The 27,453-nt window shown below is 46.9% G+C and overlaps 1 protein-coding gene across 2 annotated transcripts in view; it reads right to left on the bottom strand.

Moving 5' to 3' along the window:
* The window catches only part of SLC39A14 (solute carrier family 39 member 14), a 42,760-nt gene extending 16,673 nt beyond the window's left edge, over positions 1-26,087 (bottom strand). For both annotated transcript variants that reach the window (XM_081135928.1, XM_081135929.1), the window contains exon 1: positions 25,911-26,087. The gene's annotated coding sequence lies outside the window, so the exon portion shown is untranslated. The remainder of the gene's footprint in view (positions 1-25,910) is intronic.
* Between the last annotated feature and the right edge of the window lie 1,366 nt (positions 26,088-27,453).

The following is a 27,453-nucleotide window of genomic DNA, read 5'->3' as shown; positions in this document are numbered from 1 at the left end:
TCTCAAATTTATCTGTAGCAACTTCAAAATACCAGAAAAAAAACCAAACATAACAACTCTTCAAGTATGAATTCTGGCTTTACCTCAGTGGGTCTTCATGTCACGGTCAGCATTTATTGAGTCCCAGCCCTCCGCTGACCCAGTGCCCGAGGGTGCTGAGCGAGGCTGCCATGGCAGCCTGGAGTGGGCGGGCAGATTCAGCAAGTGGAGCCCTCCCGCCTGGCCGACAGTGACCCCCCCCCCCCAGTCTAATAACAGGGGGCAGTAAGAAGTCCTGGTCCAGGGACCTGGGAGTTGCTAAAGACACTTCAAACCCAAGTGACCCTGGACTTCTGGCAGATACGAAAGGGAGCTTTCTGCTCCAATGCAGATTATCCTTCCCCTTACCTACAAGTTATTCTTAGGGGGAAAAAAGTTTATAAAAGATTCTTTGGAGGAAAGAAAGAAAACAGGACGAAAGCACATACAGTTCTTGGTGCAGCTGGATGGTGCGGACGGTCCAGTCTTCGCCGAGTGGCCCCAGCTGCAGACGGAAGCCTTTTCTATCAAGGGCTTGGAAATGGGCAGGCCCTGGGTGGGGCACTCGAGTCCTCCCAAGGAGCTGAGCCAACTACCCTCAAGGACACCTTCCTAGAGTGCTAAGAGCATGTGGGACACGGCATCAAAACAAATTGGGAGGGACAAAGGCTTGAGTGTGCTGGTGGCTCGGAGGACCAGGCTCTCCCACTGAAGAGAAGCTGCAGCCTCTCCACTCCTTTGTTCACTTGGCTTGGGTTCAAAGAAGTAAATTATTTTAGTGCCTTAGCACTGTCTCCAAGGTGCCAGACCCAACCCTTCCCAGGGGATGGGGGGGGGGGGAGGTGAAGGACCCGCGAGAAAGTCCAACGCTCTGTGGAACTTCGGAAGTTTCCTGAACATCTTGGAGGCTCCTGACTCAGAACTGTACCTGCCCATCACCCCTTTCACTTGGTCCAGAAGCGTCTCCTAGAAGCAGCACTCAGGCCTGTGGACATACCTGACTGCTGGATTCACTGTGCTGCATTTTTTTAACGCCCGCCTGCCCTCTCAGAGAAGAACAAACACTTCTCTTTGGGGTGACAGTGACATGCCAATGCCACGATGCCTGGTCCAGAGGTTAGACATTGGTGTGAGCAGAACAGGCAACAGAGACCCGTGGGCCCTGGGAGCTGCTAGGCCTCCAAACGTCCACTCCCGTCCCTGACCTCAGGCTAACCAGGTAGCCCACTATTCTCACTCTCAGATTCCTCCGGGCCGAGGAACGACACGTGGGAGGGAAGATCAAATGCTCCCAGGACAAGCATGGCTGAGGCACAGCTGTTTCCAAAGCCAACTAGTAAGTCACAGAAAGTGGGTAAGATGTGTGTGTTTGAAACCCTACCCACTTATGTTGAGCTGGTGCCCCCTCAAAGTATGGGCTATGTGGGAGCACAATAAATTACAAGGCTAGAGCTCTTGAGCTGTGGTCTCAGTCAGCTGGGGAGGCAGTCTGTGTGAGGGCAGTCTGAATTGGGTCTTTACATAGTATTTTATATAAAATTGAGTAAAGGCTGAGTGCCACACCAAGTAATGGCCCCGTGGGTTGGAGAGGTAGTGAGCAGGTGGGGTAAAAGGGAAGCTGTAGTGATAAGAATGATGGTTGCCAGAGGGCTGGCCCCACTACTCCCTGGCCTTAGTGAGTCACCTTGAGCATCCCTCCTTCAACTGTCTTCATCCCCACCTGAAATCCCAAGAATGTAAAAAGAGGTGTCTAGTTCTTTTATATTCCTCTTGGGACAGATAGCTGGTGTCTTGGAGGCACCTGTGTCCTCTGCACATTTCTCCAGGGCTGGGAGTATCAATGACCCCCAACCTGACTACTACAAGGCAGCTCCCATCCCTCTGGGCTTCTCTCCTGCCAACAGAAGACCTCACTGCCACCCCATTAGGAGGCTGGGAATTGTCAACCAAACAGGACCATCTCCCCAGTGGACACTCCCAAAGGCAGGTGGCTCTGAGTGAGTCCAGAGGCAACATTCCTGAGCCTCCAAGAGGAGACATGTACAAAAATCCCTGAAACTTGCAGGCAAGAGACAAAGCCAGGCCTTAGGGTGGAGGTGGAAGTGGAGGTCCTGAAGAGCCAAAAACCCTGCATTTGTCTTTGCTACAGTGGGTGCTACTAACTAGGGCAGTGCCGACTTTGGCAACAGAAGGACCATGGACTTGGTGTGAGAAGTCCAATTTGCAGTGACTCCAAGCAACTCACTGATCTCACCAGGTCTGTTTGTTCAGTTTGGAAAGAGGAAAACAAACCCTCAGTTTTATGAGTTGTAAAGAAGATAAAGTATGTTGAAACATTATATAAAAATATAAATTTCTGAATTAAGATGGAGAATTGAAATGGCATCAAAAATTTCCTTCCCCTGATTTAAAAAAAAAAGAAAGTATAAAGCCAGTTAGAAAAAAAAAAAGAAAAAAAAAAGTCACCAACAGCAACCAAATAAGGAGATGGGCAAACTCCAATATAATAACTTCAAAACCATAGGCAAGGAAAGGAATGTGGCGGCACCCTGCATGGCTCATCTCCTAGCCCTGGCCCAGGCCTGAAAGCCACAGGGATGAAAGCAGAACCGGAATTCTCACCGACCTCCCCCAAATCTGGGGGTGGCAAAGTGCCGATTCTTTTTCATCTTCAATATAGGGAGTAATGGGAAAAGCTGGTGGGAAAAACACCAAACGGGTGAAATTCAAAGAACAATGGGTGACTCTCTGAGGGACAGCAGGGCTCCAAGGCCACATATTGAATTGAGGGAAACTAACCAATTCCTCCCCCTCCAACAAAATGGAACACGCGTCCTAAATAAGTGGGCTGAGCCACGCCACAGGGGCTGTTATCAAAATCCCAGAATAGAAGACGCTCCATCATCTCCCCTCCTCATACCTACAGTCCTCGATCATTCAGGCTACAAAAAACAGGTTATAAATACCCAGCTCTCAGCACTGCTGTGGTTGGGGTGGAGACAAATCTACGTCAACGTGGTGGAAAGAAACTCATGTCTTACTTTAGAGCCAACAGGGCCAGAGAGCACTAGCATGAACACGAAAGGAAACAACAGGCCAACCATGCACAAGACAGAGATGGAAACTGAAGGCAGATGCACCTCCACGTCACTGCCTCACAGAATAACTTAATCTGAATGTGGGTGCAACTAGCCGCTCAAAGATGAGATTATGAAACAAAATGAGATAAAAGGAGACGCGGGTTTACTAAAAAAACAAAACAAAAAAACCCATGACGACATCACTGAAGAACTAATAAATAAATTATAATGAACAGAATGAAATTCTGTAATTCAAAATAAAAATACCGACAAAGGAAGGTTTGAGATAACCACAGTGAATGCAGACGTTTAAGGCAAATGAAAGCAGATACAGTCACGTACCGCTTAACCACAGACAAACGCTCTGAGAAAGGTGTTGTCAGGCAATTTCGTCATTGTGTGAACATCAAACCTGGATAGGGATAGCCTATTGCTTTATAGGGGAGGAAAAAGAATTCTTCTTCTACCTTCTGGGTTCCAGGCGGAGACATCACTGTAATAAAAGGTTAACAGGAGAAAAACAAACAAAAGTGTAATAACACATATACCTGCTGCACACACGGGAGAGACCCAGGAAAACTGAGTAACTCACCCAAGTGGCTGAAGCCACCACCTTCAATCCTGTCTTCAAGTGAAGACGAAAGAAGATGCCGAGACCCTGGCCGGGGAGCTCAGTCGGTTAGAGCGTCATCCAGATACGACACGGTTGTAGGCTGGGTCCCCAGCCAGGGCACATACAAGAAGCCACCAATGAATGCATAAGTAAGTGGAACAATAAGTCGATGTTTCTCGCTCTCTCTTCCTCTCTCAAACTGGTAAAAAATAAAAAAAATAAACAAGATGTTGGGGGTGGGGAGAGTCAGTTATGGGAGGTTGCCAGGAAAAGCAGAGTAAACTCGGGTAGGGTTGTTAAGGTTGTTAAGCAGATTCAAGTCATTGAAACTCTTCTGCACTGATAAGAGTCTCTAGAGATAAGGTCACCCCCCCCTTTGTGGTACAGTGAGTGAGACATCCTTACAAATGAAGGTTTCCCTTACAAATGTGAATGTCTTTTACAACGGTTTTCAGAGCTTTTCACGTGTGATGTTTCTTAAAATTAGCCAGCCTAAAATAATCCTTATGCCAAAGAGACGTATTTTAGGGTGATAAACTCTATTCCCCTACAGCTCCTAGGTTATAAACCTGTACAGCATGTTATTGTACTGAATACTGTAGGCAATCGCACTACAATGCTATGACAGCTACCACAGGAATTTTTCAGCTTCATTATAATCTTATGGAAGCACTGTTATGTATGCAGTGATTCGTTGACTGTATGTAATGTCATTATAGGGCAGATGACTGTTTGACTGTAACAAGAAGACAAAGATACCAATATAGGGATAATTAATTAGTGTTCCTGAAATAGAGAACCTGAGAATAGAATAGAGGATATGTTTCAAGGTAAATAACACAAGATTTCCCTGAAATGAAAGAAAAAAAACCTGAATCTGAAGATTGCAATAACACACTGTATTTCACAAAAATGTGAAGACAGAATGCTCAACGCAAGACAGTTCATTTAAGCTACTCAACTGTAAGGGACTTTTTCAGGCATCCAGAGTAAACTTTTTTTTTTGGCACCAAAGTATTTTATTATAAAAATTGTTAAACATACTAAAACTTCTTCTAAGTGGCAGAAAATTCAGGTTGCCTTCATCTTCCCTCTAGTAACATTCAGTATCACAAGAAAATGCAACAATGTTTACACAATTCTGAGAGAAAGAAAATATGAACCACAGATATTATTCTCAGCCAAGATGAAATGCAGCTAATTAACAGAAAAATTTTAAAAAAGGAGCCCAGGAATGCAGAAACCATGGTAAGATGACTGATGGTAAGCAATAAACCCTTTAAATAAGAAATAATATAAAAATAACTATGGGGCCCCTGACTGGTGTGGCCCCATGCACCAAAAGGTTGCTAGTTCGATTCCTAGTCAGGGCACATGCTCATGTTTCAGGCTCGATCCCCAGTGCGAGTGCGCAGGGGAGAGCGATGTTACTCTCTCTCTCTAAAATCAATAAAAACCTTTTTTAAATTTAAATTAAAAAACAAAACAAAACAACTATGGGGATTATGGTCATAGGGAATAATCTAAATGTTATAAAAATGGACAATTTAATAATGTAATTAAAATAATCAACAGATGGAAAGAGCCTGGCCAGGCGTGGCTCAGCAGCTGAGCAACCACCTAGGATCCAGGCGATGGGGATTCGATTCCCAGTCAGGGCACATGCCTGGGTTGCGGGCTCGATCCCCAGTCAGGGGTGTACAGGAGGCAGCCGATCAATGAGGACTCTCTCATCACTGATGTTTCTATCTCTCTGTCTCCCTCTCCCTTCCTCTCTCTGAAATCAATAAAGATATATTTAAAAAAAAGGAGAGATGGAAAGGAGATAAGAAAAAATGTGAAAATGGGAATGTCTTCATTTTTCATGGCAATCAGTACTGTTTAAAATGGAAACAAGTAAATTAAAGATATGGCTCACAAGGTCTTCTTTTTTAAAATATATTTTTATTGATTTTAGAGAGAGAGGAAGGGAGAGGGAGAGAGAAGGAGAGAGAAACATCAATACTCTCTCACATTCCCTATTGAGGACCGAGCCCACAACCCGGGCATGTGCCCCAACCAGGAATCGAACCAGCGACCCTTCAGTGCATGGGATGCTGCTCAACCAACTAAGCCACACCGGGCAGGGCACAAGGTCTTCCTTATTGGGTCTTTGAGGAAATAATCTCTCTTATGAAAAACGCATTTCTTTAATGCGTTTAAAGCTTGATAATTCCTTTAATTTTGCTATGGTTTTTATATCTCACTCTCTATATTTGTTTATCTGTGAGTATGCTTAGAAGATTATCTAGAATAATGTTCGTTCACTTAATATTAGTGATGACTATTTGAGTGGTGAGGTTTTGGAGTGTTTTTGTTATTATTACTGTTTTTTTTTTTGCATCAAGTCACTGATGTCTCCCAGTGGGTAGGGGGTGAGGGGGATACAGCAATATAAAAAAACATGGTTGATTATTTTTATAATCAAGGAGTTAAGGAGAATTTTCTAAGTACGGGGCAAAGCCTTGAGGCAGTAAAAGCAATAATACAGTCAAAAACAAAAACTGCCAAGTGTTCTACAAATAATTAGTATATTCCCAGTAATGCTGGTCAATTGATACAGTCATCGTGCAAGTCCCAGTAGACCAAGTTAGAATCCAGTCCTCTCACAGCTCGGTACTCAAGTTATTATTGCCCTACAGACTCTCTGGAATTCAAAGGGTTTTGAGAAAAACTACCCAGCCTGTGGACCTCCCCACCCACCTAATGAACACGGTCAAGAGGCCACTCTCCTCTCAGACAGCCTAAAACCCGCTCCCAGGCATAGTGCAAATATTACAGCTTAAAAGCCAGGCCTTGCAGCCCAGGACTCAATGGGCCCTTTCTTCTCCTGCGTCCTTTGGCCTCCCACCTAACTGCTCTCCAGCATACCCTCAAAGGATGTGTTCTCTTCTTCCAGGTACCACTCCCAGAACCTCAGCCTCAAGCTTTGACCAAGCCAATGGCCGTCCAGGGTGGGAGATTTAGGCAGACAGCACAGGAGGGCTGCCAACGGCAGGGGGCGGGGGTACCTAGAGGCAGCGGCCCACTTACTCTCCGCATGAAACCTCATGTTGCTGGGAGGGATGGGATGAGAAAACATTTTTTTAAAAATTAGTGGTGACCCAGAAGCAGGGAACAAAATTAGAACCAGCAGCCTGCTGCTCAGTGACCAATATTTACTGAGCTCCCCACTGCGTGTATCAGTGCCTGTGAGAGGGAGGTTGGGAAGGGCCGAGACTGGTGTCAGCTCAGGGCAGCCAGCACAGAAAGCAGGGATGGCTGACTTAGCCACACGCTGAGCCTCAAGTGAGGACCAGTAGGGGAGACAGGGACTGTATTTGCCTGGCTCCACTGTTCTAGCCAGAGCCTGGGCTTGACAAAGCAAAGAAGTCTTCCAAAACTAACTGACTGAGTCAGGCAGCCCAGTGAGCAGCAGCCAGCCAGGGATACTCCACCCAGAGACCTCCCCTCCACCAGAGGCATGGCAAGAGTCACCGCTATTCTCATCATTCGTCCATCAACATTTCCCAGACACTCAATTGCAAAATTCTGACCTGTTGTCCCTGTAAGTCCACTCCTGTTTGTCAGGCCATGGGGCCCAGCATGTGGATTAGGAATCATGGTACTATGCACATCCACCGCTTACATCACCCACCCGAAGCAAAACTCCCTGACTTGTTATTCAGGGTCAAATAAATAAGTAAAATGTAGGGTCTAGTGGCTAAATTGACAAGCTGGGCAGCCCTGGGCTCAAATGTGGGGCTTGCCACTAATTTACCACATGTCCTCAGCAAAACTACACTATGAAACATCCAACCTCACAGGGGACTCGGACAAATGAGAGAGCTTAAAGGTACATTACACACTGCAGGTCTGTTCCTTCTGTTCCCTGTCCTCCAAGTTCTCAAGCCCATCCCCTCCCCTAGACCTGCCTGTTCTCACTGGCAGCTCAGTTACCCTTTCTCCCAGGAAGTCTTCTTGGACCACTCTCTGAGCACTATTCTCTAACTACTTTGGACTCCCAATGACCCACTCTCCCACAGTGCCCCTCCAGCAGACTTTTGTTCTTTGAAGGCAAGGAGGGCCCTCCCCTTACTCTTCCCCACAACACATGGGGGAGAAGCAGAGCATTTCTGCTGGGAAATGGGAAGCTTGACCCGTCTTCTAACTGATGCCTGTTTGCATAGCTCCTAGGGCTTGATGAGTAACAGGGAGCTCAGTACCTCCCTCCCACAGGGGTTCTAACTCTCCAGGGCCCACAGACCAAGTTTAACCCTGAAGTCAGCTGTCATGACTCCTTATTACTCTCTTCTCTAAACAACCTCCATTCCTTCCATTTCATTTATACTCATTGATCTAATAGCTAGCTACACCTACCAGACTTTTACAAACTCAGTCCAAGAGTTCTTTTGTTTAGCAAACACTCACTGCCTACCACTTTCATACCAGGAATTATGCTGGGTACTGGGGATGTCCAGTACCTGCCTTGCAGATAAGGGAAATAAACAATTCAACAAGTAACTTACAAGAACGATGATATGGGTTATGTTTTGATCAGGGTTCAATTAGGCAATTTGAGCAGGAAGGGATTTTGTATGAAGTATTAAATGGCTAAGAGAATCATCAGGAAAGCTGGAGAAACGGACTCTAGGCTGAGCTTCCAGGAGCTACTCCTAAAAATCACAGCACGGAGCCAGGCTGCCAAGGAGCTGCAACCATCATGTAGCTAAGGCACAAAGAAGCGGCCTGCTCCAGAATTATGCTGCCCCTGCCATGATCCACACCAGCAAAATGGACATCTCGAGGCCCATCCGGAGGAAGGAGATGGCCATATAGTCAAGACTGGGTCACGTGCAGCCAACTGGTAGAATCCAAGTCACACTGGGAATTTTAGTGCAAGGATGTCTGTAAAGTATATAGTTTTTGATTCTCTACTTCTAATAGGCTGGACTATAATTTATTATCCAAAGCAGTGTACTTGCTAGTGAAAGGAGGCCCTATTTTTTTTAAAAAATATATATATCTTCATTGATTTCAGAGAGAGGAAGCGAGAGAGAGAGAGACAGAAACATCAATGATGAGAGAGTCATTGATCAAGCCCACTACCCAGGCATGTGCCCTGGCCGGGAATCGAACCGCGATCTCCTGGATCCTAGGTCGATGCTCAACCACTGAGCCTCGCCCGGCCGGGGGGCACTATTAATAAACATGCCAGGACAACAGAAGTAAACCAGTTTCTTTCACATGGATGCCTGTGAACAAGCCCACCCACACCACCCCCCACAGATCACGATGGAGCAGAGTACAGGAAGCTACAGAGAACACAGTGGGCAGGTGAACCTAGTGTCAGGGGTCAGGGAACGCTTCCAAAAAGAAACATTATTCAGTAGAGACCGAAAGGGCGGTAAAAGTGGGCCAGGTGAAGGTGAAGGGGGTGGAATCAACGGTCCAGGAAAGTGCAGTTGCATCTGGAAAGACTCTGTGACCACGCACATCTGAGAACTTAAGAGTCCAGTGTGGCCGGGGGGACTCGAGAAGATGCGATAGAGACCAGGGCAGGGAAGGGCCTGTAGGCCATGATAAGGTAGCTGGACTTCATCTGGAGGGCAGTGGGATCATTTTCTGTAGAGATATGATCAGATTTGAGTTTTTGGTATATCCACGTGGCTGTAGTGTGGAGAATGGACTCGAGATGGGCAAGAATGGAAGCCGGAGACCAGACAGACAGCAGGTTCTCTGGTGTCCAGGTGGGAGAACACAGTACCCAGTGTGGTCTAAAGAGCAAGGTTTCTTTCTCCCAGCTTCAAACCAGCCTAGGGTGCCTCCCCTGCCTTTGGGGCTGCTGGCCTCAGTTCTCCACTAAAGAACTGAATAGGCTCCTCTTTAGTGGCTGCGAGGAGAAAAACAAGCCCCATCACTGTCCTCATAACCCAAAGTATCAGAGTGAGTTTGAAAGGACCGACCTACCCCCATCATCTCCTAAATCAGGCTGAGACTAGTCTAGCTAGTCTCTTTCTGTAGCAGGAGAGCCATTTATAAGTGCCAACTCCAACGCCTTGGCAGCTACACTCTGGGGGCAGAATTTGCCACCAAGAGCTTCTCACAAGAAGTCTCTCTATGCTCCCTTCTTCCCAAAATGGGCAAGAAGAATCCTCTGAGCAGAGCCCCAGGCTCCCTCTCGGGGGTGAGGCAGGCCCTTCCTAGTCAGTGAGCCTTGATAAGACACTGAGCTACAGCAGGCAGAAGCATGCTTGGTTTCCCTGGAGCAGTGAACCTCTCTAGTAGAAGCCAGGCCCCAGGGCAGATCCATGATCTGCCTGCAGCAAAAACTACCTGCCCCAACAGGCCCAGCCATCCTCCTTCCTCCCTGCCTCAGTGCCCTTCTGTACCACCATCTCCACCTTCACAACCCTCCCATCCTTAAGCCAGCTCAAGCCCCCAGCCTCTAGAGCTGAGAAGCTAAATTCTGTGTGATAATTTCTCTAGGGAAGTGGTTCTCAAAGTGTGGTCCCTGGCCCGGCCGGGGTGGCTTAGTGGTTGAACACTGAACCAATGATCCCGAAGATCACAGTGTGATTCCCGGTCAGGGCACATGCCCGGGTTGCAGGCTTGGTCCCCAGTAGGGGGCGTGCAGGAGGCAGCCTATCATTGACTCTCTCATCATTGATGTTTCTCTCTCCCCCCCTCTCCCTTCCTCTCTCTGAAATCAATAAAGACATATTTAAAAACAAAAACAACAAAGTGTGCTTCCTGGACCAGCAGCATCACCATCACCTGGGAGCTTGGAAGTACAAATTCTCAGCCCCAACCAAACTTGTTGAATCAGAAACTTGGGGGTGGAAACCAGGAATCTGTGTCTTAAAGAGCCCTCCAGGTGACCATGATATGTATTACTCTCAGAGGGAGATCTATAGCTTTCCTTTGATCTCCAGATTTCTTCACCAAAGAGGGCAAGAGCCACTGCTGTCCTGTGGTGGCCCTTCCCACCCAGCACTCAACCTTTGTGCGGTGACTGCTCCGGGAACATGGCCAGGGCCCCCGGTAGAAAAGCACAAGCTGTACCTTAGATTTCTCAGTGACCATAAATATTACAGGTATCAGCAGAGCAATGAAAGAGCCCTATTCCCATGAGAAAGAGGGCTACTGGGAAAAAGAAAGAAAACCCCCAGATTTCCAAATTGGAATAAGAAAGGTGGCAGGAAAGGGAGGGAAATTGAGCAATTGCATTTCTGAATCAATTCTTCCTTTTCCCTCCCACTGTCCAAACTTCCCAAATGGCTCATTCTCTGTCCCAAGGTCTCTGGCAGTCACCGTCTGATTAGTGAAGAGAAAGGCCTTCCCACATCCTCTGCTTCCTCACTGTGGGCCAGAGTGGCCAGAGTGCCCCTCTTCCTGAGATTCCTGAGAAACCACTGCAGCCCACTGCCTCCCTGCTCGTGCCCACTCTGTCACATCCCCTCCAATCCACCCTGCACCACTTGGATCAAATCACTCTCCTGCTACCTTTACTCCTCTACACATCACAAAATACATAAATATTTCACTCCCCTTCACCCAACAGCAAAGATGACCTCCTCTGACTGGGAATCAAGGGTCCCTCCAACTAGGCTCCTACCACCTTTCCCCCTCACTTGCCTGGACCTTGGGCTCCATCCAAAATGCTCCACCCCTGCCCTTCCCATCTCCACAATGACCCGCAGGACGAGGAAGTCTGATCAACATCTGTTAGAAACATCTATCAGAAAGTCGAACATATCTGCCTGTGTTCTAGACATGCTCTCCACAAGTGAGAAGGGCCTGGATGTTATAAAAAAAAAAAAAGGAAGCAGCACCATCTGATTCACCCCAACTCCCCCTGCCCTCCCACAAGTCCCACCCCACCTGGGAAACGCGCTCACCTTGCTCTGAATCCTACCACTCTGTCCCAGTGGTATGCTGTCTTGGAAGACAGTTCTAATACTTTCAGTTAACTTTCTTGGTTGTTTCAGTAACAATCCTAGGAGGCTGGCAGTACTTGCCACATGAGTATGTAAATACAAATACACAAAAAACAGCCCAGACCGGGTAGCTTATTTGGTTAAGCGTCATCCAGACACGCCGAGGTTGCGGGTTTGATTTCTGTCAGGGCACATATATGAAACCACCAATGAATGCATAAATAAGTGGAACAACAAATCAGTGTTTCTCTCTCCCTCTTCCTCTGTCTCAAATCAATCAATAAAAAAAATTAAAAGAACACATACACCCTCACCTTCTCTACAGAATGGCTGGGTTGGACTGCACTGAAGATGCAGTACTCGGGGCATGGGTGTCTTCTCAAAGTTCCTCCTGTCCAAGGTGCAAAGGAGAGCACGAGGACCCCAACCCTGTGCCCTCGTGGTCCTCCCGTCTCTGCCAGCCTATCAGCTCTGGAGAGAGGCTGTCAAGAGCACTCACAGACGGATTCCAGAGCAAAGGCAGCCAGGTTTCTGGCTCCTATCACTCCTGGATATAGAACAGGGCCAGAAAAAGACGCACATAAGCAAAGTTACTCTTCCTCAGGCTAAAATGCCCCATCAGGGCTGAGTGTGTACAGCGGCGGTCTCGGACAATATGGTGCAAAAGAAGCAACTTCCCCAACAACACAGCAACTTGTGCCTGTATTTCCATGTGCCCTTCCACTCCCCTACGTCCTACAAACTGCTGCCTATTAAAAAGAGATCAACATTCTCGCCAGACTTAAAGGCTTACCTCTCCGGTTAACACCAACCCCAAGGGGCAATCGTATTGCCACCTGGAAAGGGTTTCTGATTTTCACTTGAACTCAGACGTGCTCTAGCTGGGTGACTTTCAACCCCAAACGGAGAGGGGAAAAAAAAAGGTGAACATGAGAATTCTTATAGCAGCACTTTTCACAATAACAAAAACCTTGCAGGCAACCCACAGGCCCAACAGCAGGAGAGTGGATGAATACACGAACCCATCCTCACAACAGAACCATACACAGCGAAGGGAACAACGGCAGTGCCGTTGACACAGGCGCTCCTCGTTCCTCACGACCTCTCCTCTGGGAGGACCTGGAGGGAATGAGCTGCCCGCTCCCTGAGGACAAGAGCCCATTCCAGTTTTCCTTGCAGAGCCGACAGACAACAGGGCAAGAGAATGGAGGCAATGTTGAAATGCTAGTTGAAATAACATCTCTTAACCAGCCTTCCAGCTTCCACTGGGCACCTACCCCGTACTGTCAGAGTTTTTTCTCTTTTAAGTATAACAAATACAGATGCAAAGCACCCAAATCTTCAGTGTAAGGCTCAAGAAAAGAGTCATCCTTTTAAAGTGCCAATCTGATCACGGCACTTTCTTTGCTTTAAACCAGGGGTGGGGAACATCTGGCCCATGGGCCGTATATTCTTCGGCCTGGGAAATCATTTGGTCAGGCCCTGCAAAAGCCTCACCCAAGAGAAGCAGTTCCAGCTATCACATTAGGGGTTAGTTAAATGTTTGACCAAACATAGCAGGCTAATTTTTAAGCTGATAATTGTGTATGGCCTGTGAACGATGTTACAAATATCCAAGTGGCCCTCGGCAGAAAAAAGGTTCCCCACCCCTGCTTTAAACCCTCCAATGCTTCCCAGTATAAGTGGAATAAAATCTAAACTCCTGTTTACTGTCATCTGGTCCTTGCTGGCTCCACTGACCGTTATTATTGAGCTCTCTTCTCACTGGGATCCAGCCATCCTCCTGCCTTCTTTCTCTCCCTTTAACACATCAAGTGCATTCTGACCTCAGGGCCTTTGCACTTGCTGTTCCTGCTACCTAAAATGCTCTCCCCTTAGACCTTCGTATCAAATGTCACCTCTTCTAAGTGGAGGGCCACCTGTTTTTTTAATAAAACAAACAAAAAAGCCCACTCACAGTCGTTCAGAACCCCAACACACTGATTTATTTTCTTCTTAGTCTATTATCACTATCTAAAATAGTCTTTTTTCTTTTGTTTACGTGTTTAATATCTGTCTCCTCATACTAGACTATAAACTCCACAGTGGCAGAGACTTGGTCTGCAGGAAACTCCTAAGAGCCTGGAGGAGTGAGTGCCTAGTACGGAGGCTGCCCAAAGGATATCTGCTGAATGAGGTGTCCACCTCTCTGTTTAGAATTTTATTGTGCTTTGGTCTCTACCCCAGGTGAACTACTAGCATCCTCAGGGGGTAGGACACCCCTTCTCCTGCAGCTTCAATAGAACAGAGGACCCTAGGAAAGTTGGTCTGGAGTTGGAGTACAAAAAATAAGACAGAAAAATTAAGAAAAACTTAGGGGATCTAGGGAGAAGGTGGTGGGAGAGAGGCAGGCACAAACAGGCTGCCTCCCCTTCCCCACAACCCTGAAAACAAGCATGTGGAGAACAGGCAACCATCTGATAATCCTCCTGAAAAGAACACATTAACTCTTCCCTGCGGCAGAGGCAGAAAAGTTAAGGAAACCCCCAAAGTAAAGGCTGTTTCTAGAATTTCTCAGCTGCTCATGGAAAGTCTGAGTCTTGGTCCCATTGCACACAGCCTCTCTCAATGTGCCAAGTACACACATCCTGTAACGCTGGCGGGAGGGGCTCGTGAGCTGCTGCCAGGAGGGAGTGGTGTGAGAAGAGCCAAGGTCACAGGCACAATCTGGCCAGCAGAGCTGTGCACACACCATGGTTTACCCACGGTCAAGGCCTCTGCCTCGGCGCAGTGTCTGCTGGATGTCAGGGGGCGGTCGATGAGGGAAGAGCAAGAACCAGAACAGAATCTCTGTTCCTGGGGCTGGTCGGGCTATAATAGAGGGCATGTTGGCAAGTGGCTGGAGTCAGGGGGATGGGTGACTTTGTACTTGTTGCACCTTTCTGGGAAAGCTGCTGAGAACAGCCGTGGCCTGCTGTCCCTGGAAACTACCCAGGGATCTAATCTCCTGAGAACTTGCCGGACCTCTCAAATGGACAGTCTCCAACATCAGGGAAACCGTCAGCACTGAAATACACGTACCCCAATCAATGTCACCTGGTCCTGGGGTGGCGAAGCCCAGGACACACCATCAGTGAGCAGGGGGAAAGGACAGAGGCAGGAAGGGACGCCAGGGCAGCCAGCCACCTCTGGCTCACCTCTGGATCACCTCCTGGGAGGAAAAGCAGGGCTAGCCTCCCTGAAGGCCAACATGGCTCCACTTCTTGGAGAAAAGGAGAGTACATGGGGGGCTGGCCCAGAGCCCTCTGGTTTCCAGGAAAGGATGAGAGTACCGACAGTTCAGCCTGCTCCATGGTTTACAGGGCTCTCTTGACTAACTGGACAACACATATCCCGCCCTCTTTCTCTCACACAAACCAACCTTTCAGGCACCCAGTAAAAGACACAAGGTAAAAACAGTGGCTTGGGCCTGTCTGCCTCCCTCTTCCTTTGGGAGGGTGGCCCAGCAATCCTGGGGGTGGCGGGTGGGGAGTGGGGGTGGTGGAAGCCTTGAGGTGAGTTGGCTGCCGGCTCCCCCGCCCCCACCAGGCAGTGGGGCACAGGGAAAGGCCCTAAGGGGTAAAGGCGATCTTCCCAGAAGAAAAGGAATCAGTGAGATCCAGGAGCAAGTTGGCTGGGGGACAGTCTGTGTCCCCAGGACAGTAGTCAACAAATATTTACTAAGTACTACAAAGATTTGCCTGTAACCGTCCTATGACCATTTTGCTGTCACATATTCATCTTTTTTCTTATTGGCGTATATAAGAGTTCACTGTATGGACTAATAAAATATTAACCTTTTGTCACATATTACAAGTATATTCCTAGTCATCTGCCTTTTAATTCTATTAACTGATACTGTGGACGGAAAAGGGGCCATATGCTAGCCTGACAAGCCCAGGGAAGGCCTGTGTGGCAGCCTTGCAAACTCAGACACCTAAAGTAACCACAAAGGATGGTCTGAAATGAAAACTTTTTAACTGAAAGCAGTTTCAGGCAGGTAGTCATGTGTGTCCTAGGCTAGAATCTTCAGGACAAAAGTCCATCTTACTTTAACTGAACCAGTTTACTGTCTTTAGCATCTAAGGTAACACACCTTTGGAATGTCCCTTTTTCCAGACCCCTCAGGGCACAACCAATGCACCAGAGCAGAGACTACAGATCCAGATCCTCTCATTGTTATTTTTATCATGTTAATTGTTGACTATTAACTATCCTGCACTCCCTAAGTAAGATGTATTTGTGTATCATTTCCCTTTCATCCAATTCCAGAGGTGTCGTCGTCCGTCCCGTGCCCCCCCCCCCCCCCCCCCCCCCCCCCCGCTTTGCGTTCTCTCCCATCCCTAATGGATCACCAATGAATTTCATGTATCCCACTTACATCTCCTCTTTCTATTGTAATGTATAAAATAAGGTGTAAAACTGCCATTCTCTGGAGCATTATCTCAATCCATTGAGATTTTGCTTCCCTGGAATTGTTAACAGTTTGGCTCGAATAAACTCACAAAAATTCTTCACAGGTTTGAATGTTTCTTACATTGACAGTATTAAAAGAGGTAAAGTTAATACATCATACTTTTTCCTTAATATTTCTGCTTTTAGTAGCATGCCTGGAAAATCCTTTTCCACCCTAAAATTATAGAAACACACACCTATATTTTCTTGGGTTTAAAAAATTTAAATTACCCTGACCAGTTTGGCTCATGGTTAGAGCGTCGGCCCATGGACTGAAGGGTCCCGGGTTCGATTCTAGCCAAGGGCACACACCTTGGTTGCAGACTGCAGACTCAATCCCTGGCCCTGGTCGGGGCTCTTGCAGGAGGCAATCTATCTATGTGTCTCTTTCACACTGATATCTCCCTCCCTTCCTCCCTCCCTCTCTCTGAAAAGCAATGGAAAAAATATCCTCAGGCGAGGATAAAAAAATTAACAACAGTCCGGCCGGGCGTGGTTCAGCGGTTGAGCATCAACCTAGGATCCAGGAGATTGCGGTTCGATTCCCGATCGCAGCACATGCCTGGGCTGCGGGCTCGATCCCCAGTGAGGGGCGTGCAGGAGGCAGCTGATCAATGACTCTCTCATCACTGATGTTTCTATCTCTCTGTCTCCCTCTCCCTTCCTCTCTCTGAAATTAATAAAAATATAATAATAAGAATAAATAAAAAACTTAAATTTCTAATTCGTCTAGAATTTAATTTTGGCAGAGTGAGAAAGCAAATCTAACTTTTAAAAAACAGTTAGCAATGATCTCAATATTGTTTAATGAATGTCGATTTTCCTTGTAAACCTCAACCATGGAGTCTGTAGAAGGTTAGAAATAGAGGTGAAGTCAAATATATCCTTGCACAGAGGCCACAGGTGGCTGGTCTAGTTGCACAGTGTGGGTGAGAGCCTGGGTTCCTACAGGCATCACTGAAAAGAATATGGGCCTCCCACGATGCTTTACATGCTACCTGCCAACCAGCATTGGCTGGACTTCGTTATTTGCATTTAAACACCCCTTGTAATACATCCATAATACTTTTTTCCTTAATTTTATAAGAACTGCTAGGATTTATTGTTATCTACCAGGCACTGTGCTAAGCAATTTGTTTTCATTATCTCATTTAATTTCTCTACAAGACACATTTACAGTACTTCCCTAATTGTAAGTATCAATGACAGATTTTCTGAGTAGAGAAAGACACTGCATTACCTGTATACATCAATGAGACACCGTCCTATTTCAGAAACATTAAAACAACAAAAAGCATCTTAAAATTCAGCAAGTATTTTACAGATAAGGACACTGAGGCTAAGTAGATTTGCTCAAAATCACACAATTAGTAAGAAATGACACCATTGTTGGTTGCTGAATTCCTATACATATTGAGGTCTGGTTTTGGATATTCCTATTTTGTTCCATTTATCTATCCCCATGCCAATGTCACGTTTTATTTTCTTTATTATTTTTTTTTCTGGTAAAGCAAGTCCAACTTCCCTATTTTCTTTTTTAATTTGTTTTTGGCTATCCTTGTACATTTATTCTTTCAGGGGGGAAAAAAACCTTTTAAAATTATCTCACTAAGTCCCAATACTTCACTTTGGGAACTCATCCCATGGAAATTATCTTGAATGGGAAAATTCAGTTTTAAGGAATTGATGGAAGTGTAGGTAAAATAACAAATACCTATGGAGTGCCAGGAAAAAGGCAATGAACAAAACAGACAAAAATCCCCACCTTCACGGAGCATCCACCCTCAGAGCCCCTAGAGCAAAAGCTGTTTGGATACAGAGAGGAAGAGCTTACTGAGTGAGACAGACCCCAGTGTGAACCCTGATCTGCCGCATTCACCGGCTTCCAGGCTTGGGTCAAGTCACAACTTCCAGGAGACCTATTCTCCTAATTTAGAAAAACAAAGCTACCAACAGTCCCTCCTCACAGCAGTTAAGAAAATTAAATGAGAAACTGAATATGAACGATCCAGGGCCTGATGTACAGTAATTGCTCAACAAGTACTAGTTATTTGGAAGAATGACATGGAAAGACATTCGTATGTTACCTGAAAAACAAGAGCTTACAAAACTCTAGGTACAGCAAATCATCTTTCCTTAAAATGTATACATTCACAGAAAAAGACTAAAAATACGTAACAACAAACTCTTCAACCACTGGTGGGTTTAATGGTAGCTTATTTTTTATTCATCTGTATTTTCTACGTAATACTTTTAAGAAGAAAGTTAATTTTTGAGTCAAATTAGGAAAGGGGAAAGGCTTAAAGATGACCAAGTGGGAAGGCCTGTTTCTCCCCTTTGTAAGGTCTTCACTTAGAGTCTGGAGGTGGATTCCAGTACTAACCTGGCTGCCCGGGTAAGCAGGGCCTCACCTCAGTTCTCTGGAATCAGAGCTTCCTGGGTGAGATCCAGCATCTATACATCTAGTTCTGATAGATCGACCTCACTTGTCTGGGACACTGGTCTGACACTTCAGGACTGCTGGACCGGACAGGGACCACCTATGACATACCGTAATTTATCTGGATTCTTTGAAGTCAGCTTCCCCTTTCCTGCAAATGGGTACCGCGACCTCTGTCCTGCCCAGCCTGCAGGGAAACTGACACTCAGTGAGAGCTCCTTGTGCAGAAGCTGGTATTGCAGAGTGTCTGGATCCTAAGAATGCAGAGACTCTAAAGCTGGCTTTATAATTTATACCCCTGAGGGGAGCAGGCAGCCTGAGGCTGGGCCCTTGGCTCAATAGCAGGCAGGCCTGCTTTCTGTCTTAGGTTTAAAAAGAAATCTCCCTTTCCTGTATAGCAACGTGAACCAGAGTTTACAAAGGACATTCCCTGCATCCTGAGTGCGGTGGGTTGAATAACATCACCCAAGTCCATGTCCACCTAAAAGTGCAGAAGGTGACCTTTTTGGAAATAGGGTCTTTGCAGTTATTATTAAGATATCAATGACTGGTATCTTTACATGAGAAAGTAGGAGATTTGGACACAGAGAAGAGAAGGCCATGTGAAGGCAGAGATCAGAGTGATGTTGTCACAAGCCAAGGAACAAATACCTGGAGCCCCCAGAAGCTGGAAGGATTCTCCCCTAAAGCTTTCGGGGGGAATGTGGTCCTGCTGACATTTTGATTTTGAATTCCTGGCCTCCAGAACTATGAAAGAATAAATTTTTATTGTTTTAAGCCACCAACTTTGTGACAATTCGTTAGGGCACCTCTAGGAAACTAATACTTTGTACAGGGATTAAGGCCTTTTATCTCAGGCTCCCCTGCTATGGTTGGCAGAATTCTAAGATGACCCCCAATGACCTCCACTCTTGTGTGAGGGCAGCAACTGTAAATACGAGCTATCACTCCTGTTGTGTTACATTATCTAGGCAAAAGGGATTTTGCTGGTGTTAGTTGACCAATTTAGCTGACCTTAAGACAGGGAAATTATCCTGTATGGGCCAGAACTGATCAAGTGAACCCTTAAAAGGGACAGGCTCCTCCTGGCAAAAGGGATTTGAAGCATGAGAAAGATTCACATGGGAGAGAGAGTAACTTTTCTAATCCAGCAGACACCAACTGAACCAAGCGATCCAGGAAAACACCACCAGTAATAAAACACTGACATCCTGAATGTCTGGATCTGATGCTCTGAAAAGAAGGCAACATCGTGTTGGTGATCCTCTTGCCAAAATGCATGACCTCATTCTGAGAAACAAAGATGGACGAACTGTTACAGATTGGAGGAGACTAAAGAAAAATAATAATTAATTAAATGCAATGTGGGATTGCAGATCAGATCCTGGAACAGAAAAAGGATATTCGTGAAAATACTAGTGAAATTGAAATAAGGCCTGTGGCTTAGCTAATGTGCCAATGTTCACTTCCTGTTCTTGGTAACTGTCCGATGGGGTGAGGGATAAAAAGGCACTCTGCTAAATTTTTTACTCTTTTTCTTTAAGTCTAAAATTAGTCCAAAATAAAAAGCTTAAAATAAAAGGAAATGGTTGAGTAAATTAACAGAGGTTGCCTCGGGAGTAAGGACTTTTTCTCCTATGCTTCTTTATAGTCATCTTTACAATAAGTATGCATTACTTTGATAACCAGAGGCAGAGATTGGAATTAAGTAGACTGGTGCAAAGGATATCGGCATGGGACCATGGGAGCTGTTCGAGGTAAGAGTAGGCTGGACGCCAGGAGAGGCTGCTAAATCAGAGCAGTAAGTCTTGATATGGAAACAGAGACTATGGGTACCTTAGACCCAAGAGACCTTCAAAGTTGCTGGACACAACCGAAATTTCTAGCCATGTCACTTGTCCCTCTACCAGCTACTTTGGCCCATATGGACCACCCCTGCCCCAGGAATATACATGTTGGTGTCATTCGTTTTTCATACAACTCTCCTTGCCAGCACTCCTCCCTCTCTCCCTTCTTCCTAGGGTTCAAAATTTGGCTTAATTCCACTTCCAGGAAGCCTTCCCAGACCACTCCTGTCCCCAATCGCCTCACCTTCCTCTGGCCTCCTTAAGTGTCTCTTGTCTGTCCCACTCAATGGAGCTTAGGAATGCCACAAGGTAGCATGTAACTTTCCATGTGTACTCAGTTCACCCACACACATATTTTACAAGCACCTTTGGAAGAGCGACAGTGTTTTGCCTGTCTTTATGGAGTGGAAGCTCTCTTATAGCTGAACACCGTGGGCTTGGACAATCCCCTCCATTCCTCCTGCACATCCCTGAAGCACACAGACCCCTCTGCGGTCACAAGCTGAGGATCTATTGTGCTTATTCCCAAAACTCTTTATGCCACTTCTATTTGTTTTTATGATTATAATTAAGTTAAACAGTAACTGAAATATAAATGGAGAGAGAAAGTTTTGATTTCTACAAAAGTAAATGAAGTGCTCTAGAACAGCAATTCTGAAACTGTCGTCTGCGATGACACCTGGGGGTCACTGAGACCACTTCAGGAGGTCTGTAAGGTAAAAGCTATTTTTACTATAATGTTAAGATGTTAAAACCTTTTTCATGTTCATTGTTCAGAAGCTACAGAAAGTGTGATGTGAAGCTACAGAAAGTGTGATGTGTGCCATGTAGTCTTGAGTTTTCTAGAAATTTCTAAGGTAGAAGTTTAGAGTATAAATATATACATTTTCAGCCCTGGCCAGGTGGCTTAGTCAGTTGGAGTGTCGGGGTTTCGGGTTCAATCTCCCATCAGGGCACATATAAGCAGCAGCCAATGAACACATAAATAGTTAGAACAATAAATCGGTTTCTCTCCCTTCCTTTCTCTCTCTCTAAAAAAATGATAAATCGATAAATATATACCTTTTCAGAGATTACCTCATTTTGTTCTCACGATTTCAACTGAGTATTTATTGTCAAACTTACATCATACTTATTATAATTGATCTCATTATCTAACAAATAATTACTTTGAAATCCTGAAGATCTACAGAAGTGTAAAAACTTTGTTTTGGAAGTTGTTTTTCATAAAAATATGCTTTTTATGTTAACAAGTAATGACCTTATTTTTGTTATTTTAAATAAATGGATAATAAACTTGTTTTAATTTTCAGCATGGTAACGGTCAATAAGTATAGCCACATAAGCAAAAGACAGTAATTAAGGAATCCTAGGATCAAAACATCTCAGAATTGCTCACCTAGAAAGATGTGTAACAAATGAAAAGAAAAAAAAACACGGGGGGTTAAATTAGGTGTGTGCATTAACAAAGTAGGATTCTGCATGTGGATTTGCAAATGTCTCTTGAATTCTTGCCTTTTTTTAAAATTGAAAACTAACAAACAGATGTGTAAATCCTTTCTCCAGCAATCCCACTTCTGAGAATTTTCCTAGTCACATTTACACAATGTAGGACATGCCATTTGTATAGTTTTTCACTGACGGCAGCATTGCGCATAATGACAATGCTGCCAAAGTGGGGAGACCCGGAAGCGAACCCACAACCTAGGTTATGTACCCGGACAGGAAATCAAACCCACAACCTTTTGGTGTAGGGACAATGCTCCAGTGAGCTGAGCCACCTGGCCAGGGCACGTGTGTGACTTTTTAAACTGATTTTTAGCCTTTTGATTTTTGAGCCAAACGAATATATGGCCTAGTGAAAAACATTTAACAAAAAAAGAAGTGAGAAATCACAGGTAATACACATGGTGTGATTTTTATATACAAACAATTTGCAAGTCTCACTAGGGGATGTAGAGACCCAAAGAAAAGGCCTTGGCCCTAAATCAAAGTTTTGGCTAATAAAAATAAATGCACATGTTTTTAAGGTAAAATAAATTGTTTTAAAATATGGATTTTTTTTTTTTTAAGTTCCCAACTTTTGGCTGATGTTCATTTTTATGCATAGTTTCAAGTTGATTTTTAGAGAGAGAGTAAGGGAGAGGAAGAAAGAGAAACATCAATATGAGAGCAGAACATTGACAAACTGCCTCTTGCATGCCCTGCACCCAGGATCAAGCCCACAACCCAGGCATGTGCCCTGTCTGGGAACTGAACCAGCAATCTTTTGGTACACGGGACAATGCCCAATCAACTGAGCCACACTGGTCAGGGCTGATGTTCTTTATTAACTACTAACACTGAGTGCATTGACCAAGAGCCTCTAGGAACCCACTGGTAATAAACTCAAGACAGCCACCTTCTCATTCCACCAAATCCCAGGCTCTCCTGGGCGTGATGACGGAGAAAGGTTAGGAGGCCTGAGCATGCAGTCAGATCTTCAGTTTCCAAGGCAAGGAATTTGGTTTCCCATGGCTGGTCATGCCAAGCTCTCTCAAGCTAATTCTGTGGCCGCCCTTCCTCCCACCTTTGTGGGAGTCCCAGAGGGCCCACAGGGGGCTCTGCCTCTGGATCTCAGCTGGGCTCAACAAAGGGTCCCCTGTGGGAGCTTCCATAGCTCCAGTAAGGGTGGGGATGAGGCAGCTGGGGCTTGGAGACCTTCTGGTGAGACTGCCCTGCTTGTCCCCTGGGACAGCACAAGGCCCCTGGCTGGCAGCAGACTCTGGACTCTTTATCTGCCGGCATTCAGCCAGCTCACCAGCCTTGAGGGCAGAGAAGTCCTCTCTAGACATCTAGTGAGTCCTGGCAGGGGTCCCATAGCATGACCCTTCCTTACCCTCCCATGTTCCCAGGGAGTCTGAAAAGAGAAAGAAGTAGAGGACTTCTCCAGGAGAAACTTCACTCCCTAAAATGAGCAAATCGACAACTGGCTCCTTCCTTTCACATTTTCAAGGAAAACACTAGGATTATCAGCAATTTCACCATCCCATTTAGGAATAAAAATTGAACCTTTCTTTGGTGTTCACCATCAAGCCTCTTGGCCACTAGCAAGCAGTGTTACTTGGGACACCCATTAACCTCTCTAGATCCAATTTCTTTAGTTGTAAAACCAAGGGGCTAGATTTGAATCTTCCCCAAGTCCCTCCAGTTCAACATCCTATAGTCTGTGGTTCTGCAAAATGCCCAAGCATGACTATTCAGCCATCAAGTGCAAACAGAGTGAATTATTTTGGCAGGATAGGGAGAAGGTCCCAACTCCCAGACATACACAATCTCTTCACCGCACTACTACTTAGCTCCCAAGATACTAGACAAGGATTGAGGTTGCTTCTGGAACACAGTGAAGTGTGAGCAGGTAAAGACCGGAGTGGGAAGGTTTTGAAAACAGAACCAGTCCAATGACTGATATATACTGCGTGCATGCACAGTCCTTCCTGCCTTTTTATCAGTCCCAAAGAGGAGTGTTTCCATTACCTAAAGAAATCAGAGTGGCTCCAAAAACTTAATGGTGGGGGAAAAAAAACCTCTTTTCCCTAAGGAGGAGATGAACCAACCTTAAGTCTGGGCTCCTCCCACTCCTACAACCCAACCCACCTATCAGCTTCTGGGGCCCCTACATAATCCAGTCCATCCCACAGAGATTACCACGATGAAGATAAGGAGGGGAGGACCTCTCCTATGCTCCAGGCACAATCACAACATGCTGCAGGGTGGTGAGAACAGGCCCAGAGACTAAGTATTTCTCCCTGCTCAACAGTTATGGGGCCAGGATTTGAACACACATTCATCTGGCTCAAAAGCCTGGCATTCTCCTGCTGCCTGACACCACCTTTTAGCAGAGTGCTGCTCTCTCTGGACTTAATTGGACACAAAAATGTAACCTCTCTTGCACTGCTACGTCATTCTTCATGTATGTGTGGATGTTCTTTCTGCTCAACAGGAGTGTGCAGGAGCCGGGCCTCAACTCCTCTTTGCATCCTGTGGTGATCAGTGCAGAGCCAAACAAACACCAGGTCCTGTGCCTTATTTATATACTGGAGGATGAATGACCGCTCTGAATCATGGAGCTTCTTGCCTAAACGGTAAGGCTAATCATTCTGCGTTTGGTGCCCTCTAGTCAACCTGCAAACCAATGGCAGGAAGAGCAGCATTAGTCTATCTCCTGGTTTCCACACAATTTATGAAAAACTCACCTCCGAATCTCCAACAGGAAACAAAATGTGTGGTTTTTAATCCCAGCTGCTTAAAGTTATGATTCTGGACATTCTTTCTATTGCTTCACCAAGCTCCTCTCAGTTTTTATGGCTCTTGTTTTAAGAGGTAAGGATTAATGGATAAGAGACCACAGATCTAGTCTGACCTCGGCACTGACCCTTTCAGTGGACTAGGGCAAGCTAGGAGCAGAACTGGACAGAGGCAGTTTAGCAAGGCCAGTCCCCACTACACACTATCATTACCACTTCCCAGTAGCCTACCCAAGTAGCCTGAATTTCCTAGGAAGGGTGACCAAAGACAAACCCAAGCCCAGAGTGGCTCCAGAAGGAAGGGTCAGGTCAAAGCTGCTCCTCCTGCTCCCACCCTTCCTTAGATCCCTCACAAACGATGTTCACACAGTCCTCTTGAACACCCAGGCCCCGGCAGACTCTAAATTCTCAAAACTGTAGTCACAATCCAGAGATGAGGAAATTTTCTTGGCTTAACTGGACCCCAGGATCACAAGGTGAAACTGCTTGTAGGGCTATTTTGTCCTATTGCCCTAACCCACCAAGAGAGGGCAGCCTAAACCAGACCACCTAAATTGGTAGGTGCCGACCAAAAATAGCTAAAAAGCCATGCCCGCCGGGCAAGGCAGGTCGGAGTTGGTTTAGTCCCTCCTTTGCCATTCTCCATCTCCTGCTACCCGCCAGCCGGAAGATTTGGGTCCTTTATCTTCAGCTGGGACATGGTCTGGCCAAAGTGAGGCGGGGGCCGCTGTTGCTGGAAAGCAAAGTACGGACACCAGTGCCCCATCCGGGCCGCCCCAAGAGCTGCCCATCAGATTCGCCCATCTCCTCCCCACTTCTCCTGTCCTCGCGTCGGTGAGCGCCAGGAAGCCTCCGAGCCCGCGGCGCCGCTTTCCATGTTCCCGGCGCCGTCCCCGGCTCCCACACCCCGCGCTCTCCGGCCCACCCGACCGCCGCTGCGACCTCCCCTTCCTCTCCTAGAAACCGCATCGGGCCACCTCGGCCAGGTGTCGCCTCCATCCAGCGTCCGGGCCCAAGTGCGGGTCCTCCGGAGCGACTCGCAGTCCAGCGCCAGCCTTAGGGGACTGCGGCCGGCCCCGCACCCCCACCCCCACCCCCACCCGGTGACCCGAGCCGGCAGGCGCGCCGCTGCTCCGGGCGCTGCTGCATCCCTCCGGCCCCGCATGGCCCCGCCCGCACGCCTCCCGCCCCTCACCTGAAGCCGGGCCGGACGCCGCCGGGCCCGTGCAAATTCACAAGCCCGCTCCTCGGGCTGCCCGTGCTGGCAGCGGCGGCGGCGGCGGCGACAGCAGTTCCGTCCCGGAGTCCCCGCAAGGAGACCGCGTGCCCTCGCCCCCCTGCCTGCGTCCGTCCCGCCGCGCCGCGCATGCCCGGCTATATACCCTGCGCGTCAGCCTCGCCCCGCCCCCGCCCCGCCCCGCCCCACCCTGCGCTCCCCAGGGCCTGCCACGTGGGGCCCCGCGGGCGGGAGGGCTACGTGCCGGGGCAGCGGGCCCGCTGCGGGCTGGACGCGGCCCGCGGGCGGCTCGCCCCAGGCAGCCCGGGTGAGGCCAGCGCCCCGCAGCGCCTCCAGGCCCCCGCCTGAGACTGGACGGCGAATTCCGCTCTTCATTCACTGAGGCCGCACGGGCTCCTTCTCTGGAAACCTCCCAGGAAGGCTTCCTCGCCACCCACCCCCACCCCAGCCCCCTCACGTGGAGCTCTGAGAGCCTGCCCTCCATCCCCCGGGAGTAAGAGCGCTCCTCACCTGACCTGTAGGTGTACATTTTAACACACCTATTTGATATAAAAAGCTGCTCTCTTCCCTCCCCAACTCGATTCTGAAATATGCCCTAAAACGGGACGCACCTAGACGATGTTTCTTCCGCAATTTCCCACCAGCCAAAAGAACAAAAATTTCCTGTCCCCGTGCCAAATAAACTACATTACACTCACTTTTCGAACTGGATGTCATCACTCCCCCAAATGATCAGGCTCTGTAAGGAGCCAGATTTCTTAACCCAATGCTGGGAGAAATGTTAACTTTTGTGTGAGGACTATTTTAGAAATCTCTAGGATGTGGTATTGAGATGGATATCAGAAATGCTAATTTCTTGAGAAAATAAGCCACCCGTTAAACTCCCATTGTTCTGTTCTGCTGGACATCACTATTATTTCCTCTGCTGCTAAGCAGCTGCCACCTGGGTCTAGGGGACCAAAAAGAAGGGCCTTTTGGCAGAACTGTAGCTAGTTAGTGCCCATGTCCCTGTTCTAGCTCAATGACTAGTGCCCAGCTGGCACTGTGTCTGTGCAAGTTGCACAGGGAAGGGACACCACATCCCACTCTGCAGGTCTAGGGAGAGGACACTCATTAGACAGCAGTACTAATGGAAAGGGAAGCAGACAATCTCTGGAGCAGTTGACAGGAAGAATCCAGGGCTGGATGGCAGCTTGCCCCTCAGGACTTGGTAGAGAGGAAAAAAGAATGCACTGAAGCAAAGCCAGAACTGGAAGATTGTTTATGCCACTCATGAAGGGACTAACTAGGCCCTGGGTTTTTCTAAAATTCAATTATCCTCACCCTGCAATTACCCTGCTCCAGTTGGGTAAGGGATGGAGTGATACTCTCATTTTCCAAGCAATTTCAAAATAATCTCTCTTGCAGAATTTCCCTCAGAGCCCGGTCATCTTTGTAATAATCTTTTATATTTGTGTTTCTTGGTTAAATGTGGAGTATGTGGAGTATTTTTCAGACATTA

The sequence above is a fragment of the Miniopterus schreibersii genome (genome assembly GCF_964146895.1).
Source record: "Miniopterus schreibersii genome assembly, chromosome: 4".
NCBI classification, from domain to species: Eukaryota; Metazoa; Chordata; class Mammalia; order Chiroptera; family Miniopteridae; genus Miniopterus; species Miniopterus schreibersii.
This window is presented reverse-complemented; position numbering and strand designations above follow the sequence as displayed.